The sequence below is a fragment of the Xenopus tropicalis genome, chromosome 2 (genome assembly GCF_000004195.4).
Source record: "Xenopus tropicalis strain Nigerian chromosome 2, UCB_Xtro_10.0, whole genome shotgun sequence".
NCBI lineage: Eukaryota > Metazoa > Chordata > Amphibia > Anura > Pipidae > Xenopus > Xenopus tropicalis.
Window position 1 is genome coordinate 112,358,194 of NC_030678.2, and position 12,966 is coordinate 112,371,159.

Consider the following 12,966-nt stretch of genomic DNA (forward strand, 5'->3'; position numbering starts at 1 on the left):
AGGTGGGGAAATCAATGTATGATCGACAGCTGAGATTTTTAAATTTGTTAATAACAGGTATGGATGTTTTAATTTAAAAAAAATGTGTTTCATGTTTAGCTTGAAAGGTTATTATTCAGCTTTTTATGTTTGGGAGACAGGTCACCTTTAATAGGGAACCTAGCAAAAACTGACAAAGAAATTACTTTTGGAAACAGCCTCCAAAAGGTTCGAACAGCATAGATAAAGATGTAGAAATCATAAAAAACAGGATTTTCGGATCTGACTTTCTCTCCAACAAAAGCAAAATGCTCATTTAAACAAGACATGCTTTAAGGGAAAGTTGGCTAGGAGACAAAATCCAATTTGCAGGATCTCCCTAAATTTGGGTCACTAAATTCTTAATGGTTATTGATCATGCAAATGGAAATAGAGACAGTTGGCGTTTCCCACTGCAAATGTCCTCAATGGAGTTTGAAAATCTATCTGCTCATTAGCCTAAATTCCTAAAGAACAGGTGTCTATACAAGATGTTTAGACTTTTGGCGGGCAGTATATGAATTTATCTGTGAGGTACCAAAGCGAGAGCATTACCCATAGCTCCTGCAGTTAAGTGAAAAGCAGATAAATCCACATAAAGGATTTAAGCCTGACATACAAACAGTATCTTCTAGCATCACAGGTCAGGCAGCGCTAATGGCACAGTAACAGTGAAGAACAGATTAAATGAGCCACTTGTGCTCCCTTTGTAAAGATTCTTCTTTGTGATAAGCTATTCAGCTTTTATATTTAAGCGTCTCCTTTAGTGTGAATGCCATTATTGCATAATTCAGCCTGCAGTTTATATGCCATTCCCTCTGGTTAGTGCTTCCCTGAGCACTGAAGTGATGGCCTGTAAACAGTATATCAATGACACTGAGAGAAATTCAACAACCATTAGGAACTTAAGGAGTTAGTGCATTGTGTTTTTGTCTCTTGAAGATATCTACCAGGCAGGGCTGGAACTAGGGGTAGGCAGAAGAGGCAGCTGCCTAGGGCGCAAGGTTTGGGGGGCGCCAGGAAGGAGCCTCTCCTGCCTAATCCTAGTCTGCAATAAGTTTTGCGTTGCGTTGCTGTGCATCGCACATCACCGCCCCCCGCTCTTACTGCGCATGCGTGTCAAACAACACGGGGGCGGGGGGAGGCAGAGTGCGATGCAGGTGCAGGGGCGAGGTGGCCGACCGGGTTGCCTAGGGCGCCCGGTCGGCTCGGCCCGCCCCTGCTACCAGGTTCACTTACACCAATACAGTGATTTTTTTAAGATGGCAGAGAAAATGCTTCCCCAAACTAACACCAAGGATGCAAGATTTATTCCTGTATTATTGCACATTTGTTTTGACTAGTAGATTGCAGACAAAAAGCTTAATTAGACTTAGGGCTCTGGCACATGGGAAGATTAGTCGCCCGTGACAAATCTCCCTGTTCGCGGGCGGCTAATCTCCCTGAAAGGCCATCCCACCGGAAAAAATGTAAATCACCGGTGGGATGGCACACGCGGCGGCGCGATTTCACTGAAGTCGCGGAAGTTGCCTTAAGAGGAAACGTCCGCGATTTCACTGAAATCGTGCCGCCGCGTATGCCATCCCACCGGCGATTTACATTTTCGCCGGTGGGATGGCATTTCGGGGAGATTTGTTGCGGGCGACTAATCTACCCGTGTGCCAGAGCCCTAAAAGATGGTACATTGAACCTCTTATCATAGCTTTTTCTGTACTCTATGTATCACCCCCCTACATGTTGTTGACTGTTTTGGCATGTTAGAAGTTGTAACTCAACAACAGAGCTAGATCAATGCAGTGCTGTCTTGATTTTACCACATTGTTCAGTGTAATTATATCAAATGTACAAGGCAGAACTTTCTTGAAATGATGTAACACAGAGAAATCTGTTAATCCCATAGGAAGTAAAGGGGCAGCAAAAATCCCTTGGAGAGCTGCACCTGCTCAGCAGGACTCCATTTGGACATTTTGTAGAGAAATCTGCTTACAGATGTAAGATAGCACCTTCTGTTCCGCTTACTTTGCATTCCACACCGAATAAGGTTTAATCTCTGGGTTTCAGATGAAACATGAATGAACAATTAAGGCTGTACTCTCCCCAACTAACCAATTTTGATATTACAGAATTCACACCTAATCTTACGAATGACTGATGCCTTAAGAGTGCTTGTGGTTTTATTGCAGTTTTCCCCACAGGACCACTTTAGTGAAACCAATTTTCAAACTCATTATATACCTGGCACAATTTCATCAGGCCAAAAATAATTTACTGCATTTCCAAGTTTAGAATACCTTGCTTATTTTTTTCCCCTTCATGCTACAAAATCTGTGAATAATTACATTTCAGCCACTGTATCACTGTATACAGTCCAGCAAAATGCCCAAATTAGCATATAAAAAGTTATTCATTTGCTCAGTCTACTGTTTATCAGGACAAGCTCTTTAGCCTTGTACCTGACAATGGAAGGGACTCTCAGAAATTGCCCGTGTTAAAAGTGCACACACGTGCATATATAAAGTTTATATGTTTATTTAACAATCTCCTCTTTTTTCTTGTCAGTCAAATCATATGTATCCTTAAAATTGTGTTTTATTTGGTTTACCTAATAATCTGTTTTATATCATATAAACATCACACATCACTGATGCTATTCAGTTCTTCCCCAGGCAAGATCATTTTGGAGAGCTAAATATATATAATATACAGGTATAGTATCCATTATCTGCAAACCCATTATCCAGAAAGCTCCAAATTATGGGAGGCTCATCTCCCATCTCCCATAATTACCATTTTTAAAACAATACCTTGTACTTGATCCCCGCTAAGATATAATCCTTATTGGAGGCAAACTATCCTATTGGGTTTATGTAATATTCAAATGATCTTTTAGTAGACATAATGTATGAAAATCTAAATTATGGAAAGACCCCAGGTCCTGAGCATTCTGAATAACAGGTCCCATACCTATGTGTGTGTTTGTGTGTGTGTGTGTATATATATATATGTGTGGGGGCAATTTTATACACATGTATGCTGTTTAATATCGTTGCAGTTTTAACTAGATTGGGGTATTAAATATGTGCAACAGATTTATTATGAAGTATGAATGCACTTTTATAAAATATATAATTGGTATATGGTATTAATGGTCACTATGGGGTTAATGTGCATATGATGTCACGGGCCCTCCCTGGATTCATGGGAGGAGGCTATTTAAACTGAGTTGCTGTATGTATTTGCACCTTGAAAAAGGTCCCAAAAGGGAACGAAACGTCGGTTGTACATGCAATTATAATACACAAGAGATTTTTTGAAACACAAAGACCCTGGGTGCTGGCTGTTTTATTTTGATATTTATATGATATCCCGTGCACAGGGGAAGCTGCAGAGCAGCGGATTTTGGAGTGTGGTGCTGTCATGTGGACTATTTTATATATATATACAGTATATATTCACCAGGAAAGAAAGGTCCGCACTTGCAGGTCTTACGTAGAAACACTTAGGTAATTTATTTGTGGAGACTGATGTTTCGGCTATAATAAACATGTTTTGGAGGGAATGGTGCTAGTTGCGATATCACATGTTACCTTCATACTAGTCTGCACTCAGGCATCCTACTCTCCAGTATACGTGAGTGCTGGCTGCATTGACTGTGAGTTACACAAATATTTTTTTATAGTAGAAAGCACACATGGCTCTCAGATTATGCAGCAATGTCCAGAGATCTTTATTACACATATCTACACTTTTCAATCCTCCAGGGATAATCCTATATTTACATTAAGACTTTCTGTACATTGCGCTAATAAAAATGCCCTCCCCTTTAAACAAAACAGGGATTGTCCATATATTGCAATATATTCAAGATGGCCAACTACGTCAAAGTCATCCCTGGTCTGTCCAGCAGACTAAGTTTTACCTGCATCTTGCATGCTTTAAAGCAGGCAAGTTGTAGGTAAAACTTCGTCCACTGGCCAGAGTGTGTCAACCATTTGATTTTAAAGGGTTCACAAGTGTTGATATAGAGTTTTTTTTTGTAGTTTTATTTGTGGAAAACATTGTTTTAGTTTAATTGTACTGTTATATGAGGTCTAAAAGACTAAACAGCAGAGTATATAGTTAGATTATTCAGCACCATAGACAAGGATCAAGGAAATTTATTAAAATACGGTATCTGTGTCAGGAGCACTCCAAATAGGAGCACACTGATTCAGATTAAAGATGGAGGTACCCATGCCTACAACATCACAACGTTGATGTCACTGTGTGATGTAATTGTGCCTGGCACAAAAATTTTAAATAAATAGATGCTAAGACCCGGGTTCAATACCTGAATATAGGACTTTTCTTGCAAGTTCCTGGTGCACTTAAAATTACTTTTCCTAACTAATCTTCTGGTTCCTGATCCTCTAGCCTGATTCTGACTCCTCTGTCTGCTGTCTGAACCAACCTATGCCTGGAAATAAACTTAAAGACTCTTTAAACCTTTGGATGCCACATACTGGACTACCTGTTTGCCTGTACTAAAGCTTCCTCCTTGGTCTTGACTACAATTCCGGTAAGGGGTGAGCAGACCTTAACAATCTGACATGTATTCTATCATCTAGATGTTTTAAAAATAAAAGGTGCATGTGTATAAATATATTAAAACCTGCACTCCTGCAGACTCCAAACCAATAATTAAAAATATGTAACATTTAGTTAAATAAAAAAAGTTGGGGACCCCTGCCCTAGACTGTAGGTGGCCATACATGCAGATTTTAGCTGCACAGATTTTAGCAGAGTCAGCAACTTATCTGTCTGTGTATAGGGAATCTGATGGGCCTACCCAACCGATATGTGCCCGAAGATTGACCCAACATTGGTTAAACATGTTTAAAAATCTCGTCAGAGCAATGACTGCATCGGCTCATTGATGTGGCCCTTAGTTTCGATGACCTGTATTCCCGATGTTGTGATCTGATTGTTTGGCCCTAGGGCCAATCCATCTGATCAGTCTTATGGTGGCCATATCGGAGAAAGATTTGCTCATATGGCAACCTTACCAAATGGCCAGATCTTTCAGTGTATCGCCAGTTTTAACATACAACTGGATTTGTGGATTATTAAACACACGCAGCAAAGTTTTATGGCCACTGGGGGTGCTAGTCCTATCTGTGATTTTTAAATTAATTTATATTTTATTTTAAGTGCTTATAAAAGGAATAGAAGGTTTTTTTTCAACTTACAGTAATTACAGGTTTATTGTATTACGTTTATGCTCACAAAAGGCAAAGCCTCATACTTTATAAAGTAATTACAACATTCATTCACCTTACACATAAGGCATGCTTTTTGTTCTAAAGTTTAAAATCCTGGTTCACAGATTTGTCAGTGAAGGTCAAGGCTCCTGAGAACATAGTTGAGTTTTGGGGTAATGTAATAACAAGTCAAATATTTGCTTCTTATCAACTGTGTCAGATGTTTGGTTTCAAATAGCAGACCAGTAAATGTTACCTAGTGACTGGCTAATATCTGTTACAACAAGTGAAGCTAGTTTGCACCTGTCATTTCACTCCCCCCAACTTTAGTAGCACTCAATATTTATATCTGTTTAAATTGTCTGGGACCATTTTTAATGTGTTTTGAATTTGGTGATGTGACTTTTTCCAAATTTAAGTAAAATTCAGTATTATATTTACTTTTTTTCATATACTAAATTTACTATGCAGAACAATACATGCATCATATCTGGATATATATATATATGTTATGAGGATTAAATAACGGCTTGGTTCAGTTTCATGAGGAAATGCTTAAGTAATGTACCAAGAAGTGATTCTGTTACACAACACTATTACTGTGTTGTGTACTGTGTTGTTTACTTGTGTTTTTGTGGCATAATAGACTTGTGCCATCAAGTGCAATGCCAAGACACTGTGTTCCGCTTGTTCCACTTCTCAGTACAGAAAAGAAATCCCATCGGTTGCAAGTGGATGATGCAAGTAGCAGATAACAGCATGGCTCACTGTTCTTGTCTGCCAGAGCAGCTGCCCATCCAAACACATCACTGCTTATCTTGGTGCAAGATGCTTTTCTAACTTATCATTTCTTCTGCTGGATGAAACCTTAAGGAGTGAAGTAGGTCACAGTTGTGTGTTATGATTGTTTGCCAGTACTTTTCTGAGTGTAACTGTTGTGCTTTAGCTTATGTAATGTGAATACAGAGTAAACTGTCTTATATACACTTTTTAATGCATTATAGCATTTGTTAGTTTCCTGTTTCAATTTTTGCAAACTGTAAAGTTTTGGACTTGATATTGTACATTGGTTTTTATTACAATGTACAGTACATGTTTTAGATATTGTTGACTGCACAGTCATTATGAGTGTGTCAGTATTAAAATTAAGAAGATTTATAAATTGTAATAATTTTTATAATTGATGAAATGTACTCCCATTATAAAGAATAATGTTTCTGTATAATAGCTTTCATAAAAATAATCTAACACTGACTATTTAAAGAAATAGGTATAATAACTACGCCCCCCCCATGCTTATAATTGTTTACCTGAGACCCTGGACTAATTCTGAAAAATGCATCAGCCTGGAGTACTACTTTAGGAGTGCCATGCCACCATCATCTTCTTCTTCTTCCCCAATTTTCTCTACATTGTGGTTCATGTGCACATGTGCATTAGAGAGCAACTGGCCTGGGGCTGCAGGAAAAATAGAAGAATGAAAGAAGATTGCTACCTGGTGCTCTTACAAAAGTAACCTGTGTTGGTGCAGTTTTTAGTGAACAGGAGCAATGGCCCGGGCAGGGGAGGTGCTGACATGAGAGCTGCCCCTTAGGCAGCAGCGCAGCGCAGTTTAAAAATTGGAATTTCGGCTCAGGTGGCTAGGACCCCTGAGGCATTAGGCCTGGTCTCCAGTGAGCTATTGTAATATTTGGGAGGTGCCTAACTTTTTGAAACCCCACCAGTGATTATACCCTTCCTTCTTTTAATAAATAAGCTCTAGAGTTTAAATAAAGGAATATATTATATATCTGCTACCTATTTTGCACACAACATGTATACGTTGATTAGTATTGTGAAGGTAGTGGCATCATTTTCAGTAAAAAAATGTAGTGCCCGGAAATAAATTTCATGACTGGTCATCATTGTTTTTTTGCTTAAAAAAATAGGATATGTGTAATTTCCAAGTAGAAAATAGAAAAGTTATAAATCAAGCAAAGAGCATATGAGCCCCTGCTTCCCTAATTTGGAATCTATAATGTATTATGCCAACCTCTAGCAATGTAAAGTGGTTTGTGTTGCTAGGAAATTGCTTACTTATTTCTGCTACTGTCTTACAGCAAATTGGAAAATCAGTTCAACAAACCAGAACTGTAATCTCATAAATAGGCATTGGGTTACCCATACTGCAAATGTGTAATTACATGACTATTATGTTTTATATTCCCCTTATTAAGGGTTGTGTCTTGTTATCTGCACAAGCTCTGAAGTACCTAGAACCAGTGACATTTTGTGATGCACCTGTGGTATGCTGTTATGTTGGCCTGTCACAGGTGGTTTATACAGATTTCCAGCCCTACTTTCTGGGGTGTGGGAGGAGCACAAATTATCCAGCATAGTCAATACTAGTGCAGTAGAGAAACCTACACTATAGGTGTCATTTACAATGCCATAAACAGTGTGCAAAGTGCAAAAATTTTGCACTCTGCAAGGGGCATTAAAAGCATAGCTGCAGGGGTCTGCACTCTTTTTAGGAGTACAGAGAAATGCAGCATGCCTGTGGACTGAGCTCTGACTGATTAATTGAGTGCTAACTCCAAGAGGGGATGTGGCAGAAGGCTCACATGCATCCCCCTAATACCCACCTATCTGCCTATGTCTTCACAACATTTACATGCACAAGTTAGGGAGCATCAGGAGGTACATCCTAAATAGAGGCCAACAACCCCAGGAGGCAAGTTCTGTGTAAGTGAGCACTAAGGAACACCCTGTTTCACTTTTGGCCCCTTAGGTAAGTAAATTACCCCTTATGTGTTCGGTAGTGGTTATGGATGTTATCTGCATGGGGACTGCATGTTTTTCCTGTATTTTACTGCATTTGCTCTGTATTATTCTTACAGCTCAAAACATGTTGGTAGGTTGGCATTGTCTGATGCTAATGATCAATAATTGCTGTGTAACTGGGATCTACTGCTAAAAGCTCACTTACTAAATAAATGTTGAGAACATAAAAATAAATTAGAGCCCACATTAAAGCCATCTTATATTAATTGTGACCTTGTAACTGATACAGGAAATATTTTTATACTGTGTTAAGATATAGCTAAGTCATGCATTGAATTACATAGACACTTGGATGTTGGTTTGTCATTGTGCTTCATGTGAGATGGCATATGAGTGCATAACTGACAGCTGGTGTTGATTTTAGGAATGTAAACATAAAAATTGTTGTCAGTGGTAAAAATGTCTAACAAATCATTTATAATGCTATGTGGGTGCATTATTGAAGTTCAGCAACAGTAAATGTTGTTTTCTTTTTCCTTAGTAAGCTAAAATTGAATCAAATGTCAGAGTTTAACATAATACTGTCACCAGCACTTGATGGCTGGCTTGTTGCGTTAACTACCCTAATATATACTGTAAAGTATCAGCAGTGGCAACCATGGGCGTCCGCAGAAAATTTTCCAAGGGGGGGCAAGTAAGCTAGCATCATCCTGCAACAGATAAATATATATATATATATTTTTTTTTGCAGGATGATACTAGGGGAGGCTAAATATGGCCCATACACAGACTGACCTACGGCTAATGTGACACTTAGTGGATTCACTGCTGACGTAAAAAGTTAACCTCCCAACTACCTCTTGCCGTTCCCACTGACTCCCAGGGATACTGTACAAAAGTGCGGGTGGGGGTGCTTTTTTTTTTTACCCTAAAATGTTTAGTATTAGTAGTAAAAGTATTCATACGCGCACTTCTGTTAGGGGATCTGCAAACATTTGTGTTTGGGATCAGTTAGCTTAAAGGGGTAGTTCGCATTCGAATTCACTTTTATTTTTAATGGTTTTTCAGTTATTTAGCTTTTTGTTCAGCAGCTCTCCATTTGGTATTTCAGCAGCTATCTGGTTGCTAGGGTCTTATTTACCCTAGCAACCAGGTAGTGATTTAAACAAGAGATGGGAATATGAATAGTTAAGGGGCCTACTTGGAAAAATAAGTAATACAAAATTATAATAATAATAAAATTGTAGCCTCGCAGAGCAATATTTTTTGGCCCCCATTTGAAATCTGTATAGAGGGAGAAGAGAAAGGCAAATTATTCAAAAAAATTAATTAGGAAGACCAATTGCAAAGTTGCTAGGAATAGGCCATTTTATAACATACTAAAGGTTAACTTAAAAGTGAACCACCCCTTTAGATGTGTTTATGTTAGTTTTATAGCAAGAAAGGCAGTGGGTACTGACTCCCCATTATATACAGTGAGATGCAGTCCGTATTTACAAACCCAGCACATTATTTGCCATGAGGAGCAGTGGGTACTGATGGCAGATATTCAGGCCCTGGCACTATAACACTGGCACGGATACACAACATTGGCCCCACTGTAACTTACTATAAATGAACAAAACAATGACAAAAAAAAAAAAAAAAATAGTAAGTGCAAAAAACAACAACACATTTATAAACTCACAATGAGCTTTTTCAGAGGGAAAGAGTTAACTTACCCTCCATGTGTTAGGGTAGGGGATAGATTATAAATTAAACAATTTAATGTCAGCTAGTGATTCTTTAGAACTGTATAGTACCTGTGGGATGAAAACTGCAGCAAAAGTTGAGAGTTGGTTCTCAGGTAAAGTTACAGCTGCAAATTCATCTTTTCAGTCTTTATTTCTGTTTCCAGTTTGCAAAATCTCCCGATCCCTGTGTGCATCTGTGCTCTGATTGGTCAATTTTACTGTCTGTCAAGGAAGCTGTGCTCTGATTGGTGAATCCACAAGAAGAAAGATCCAATCGGAGCACAGCAAAAACGGGCTTGAGGGGAAAGTGCAGAAACGGAGTAAGGTTTTTGTTTTTTTTGCTACTTTTCCAGGGGGGGGCAAGTGCCCCCTCTTGCCCCCTTCTGTGGACGCCCATGGTGGCAACAAGTGGCTATTAGTGTGTTTAAAAGAAGCATTAAAGCCAGAGTTTGGTATATAATGTTAGATATCTAAGTCAGGTTGCAGTTTGCAGAATCCCTGAAGGTTGTGTGATGTCATGAAGAACTAACTCTGGAGTTACTTTTGGGGCCCTCGGATAAGACACTAACAATATAATTTTATGTTGAATGATGCCTGGTTAGCCCTGTGTATAAATAATATTAACAGTGGTTGCTGTGGCTCCAGAAAGATGGAGGGATGTTAAGTAGCATACCAACTTTCAAATGCACATCAAAATTTCCTTGTGACCTGAAATTACTTTTTGTCTTGGCCACATTCACTTTGAAAGCCTAAGCCCACTTACAAACAGACTACACCCACTTTGAAATCTTTACATTGCTCACTATTTAAAATTTAATATGTATAGATAAATGCAGTGATCAAATATCTGACTAACTCTTGGCATCCCTCAGAACAGGACAACACTCTGAACCCCCTAGCATAAGGTTAGGCTTCCCCTGACACAGTGGAATCAGCATGTCCCAGTTACCCCAGTATTTCATTAGCCATTGGTCCCAGCATCTCATGGCACAATTCCTAATAATATAGGGTGCAGTGGCCTAGCATTTTATGATACAGTAACCCTGGCAATTCATTACACAGTTGGCCAGCAATATACGTATGACACAGCGGCCCTAGTATTTCATGACACAGTTGTTTCAGCCATAAATGACACAGTGACTGCTGCATTTCATAACACAGTAGTCTCACAGTGCCAAATATATTTGGCACAGAATTTTTCATAAAATTATGGTACAAGCTACAGCAGCATTTCATGGCACAGATATCCAGGCCAAACCAGAATTTCATGGCACAGTGGCCCAGTCCTCTCTAGCATTTTTTATGACAGTGGCTACAGAACACCTAAACCTTTCATGATACAGATGCCCCAGCCACCCCACTATTTCATGAAACTGTGGCCCCAGGTGTTCCAGTTTTTCATGACATAGTGGTGCCAGCCATAGTTCTTCATTCCAGGGTCTGAAATTATGCTTTTATCATTCATGTACATGGGCTTGCTGTGGCATTGGACAGAGCAGATTATGTGGTCCAAAACTGAATTCCCCACTCTGATTACATTTTCAATGGTTACTTAGGAAGTGATGAACTTTGCCAAGTATTAGCACTTACAGTCATTTACTTTAGATTTATACTGTCAAAACTGAAACCTCTGAGCTATATCAGTTCAATCAGAGAATCATCGGTTTATTAAGAGAACATCTTTATTTAATTTACAATCTCCGGGGCGATAAAACTTAAAATTAAACTTTTAAAGAAGGGAGTATAATTGCAAAACAATATATATATATAAATGTAGGGGATCAGAGAACCCTGTCCCCCATCTCATCCAGCATAGCTACAGCCTGGGGAGGGATCCGGTTGGCTGGCTGCCCCAGTGCACGTCTGGGAGAGGTGTGCCTAAGTTTTGGAGGCAAAAATCTAGGGGCGGGCCCAGCAGTTTATAAAGGGAGCCCCTGCTGTTGTTTGCCAGTGCAGAGGGAGAGACCCAGAGTGAGCAGTCAGCACAAATTGTGTGAGTTCAGTTTAAAGCATAAAAGTCTGCTGGACTGCCAGGGAGTATAAAGTCCCCTGTGGAACTCTCAAATTGTCCTGCTACGTGGGAGCAGCCACCCTTTTCAACGGGGAAGGTACTCTGGGGCAGGTAGTGCTACCTGGGGGGATTTAAGAGCTCTTTGGGAAGGGACTGAACTGATTAAAGGGTTGGGGGTCTATCCGGATCCAAGTTGGGGCTGGGCAAAGTGAGTAGCCCACACAAATTCCTCAGGACAGGATTATTAGTCCTCCCTAAGATGTCCTACTTTCTGTTTCAAAAGTTATATAAAGTTTAATACTGCTGCAAACCGTGTGTGATTATTTCCTAGTGGAAATGAAATCCCCTAGAGCAGTGCTGTCCAACTGGCGGCCCGCGGCCCTCTGTGTGCCCCCCCCCACCTGTCTGGCTGCTTTGATGGCTTACTCTTGTGTAAGCTTTAAATGGTATCAGAACTGAGATTAACTGCCCCCCCTGCATGGTTCACACCTCAGATTCAGGCTGTAATCCCCCTGTATTGTTTAAAAATGTAATCCCCTGTGTTGTTCACACCTTTTAATCTCTGCATTGTTCACCCCCTGCAGTGTTCACACCTCAGGCTCAGACTATAATCACCCACATTGTTCCCCTGTTCACAACTGTTAATATATAGTTATTGTGCAGACTGTAGAAGCAGTGCCAGCATTGTGTCACTGTATGCTGCCTGCGTGTGCCATACACACACAGGCAGGGTAGGGCAGGCAGAGTATAGCACACACAGGCCAAGTATGGCACAAACCAGCCAACAATGGCACACACAGTCAAGGTATGGCACACGCAGGCAGGGTAGGGAAGGCAGAGTATGGCACACACAGGCAGCATAGGGCAAGCAGAGTATGGCACACACAGGCAGGGTAGGGAAGGCAGAGTATGGCACACACACACAGGCAGGGTAGGGAAGGCAGAGTATGGCACACACAGGCAGGGTAGGAAAGGCAAAGTATGGCACACACAGGCAGGGTAGGGAAGGCAGAGTATGGCAGGTTTTTGCTGTACTACAACCATTAATATGGGTATGGTCATGTGATAACACGGGTGTGGTTTCAAGTGGTTGCGGTTTCAAAAAAGGGAGTGGTCAAAACTGTCTTCCATTATCGGCCCTCCACTGCCCTAGAGCAGTGCTGTCCAACTGGCTGCCCGCGACCCCCCTATGTGTGGCCCT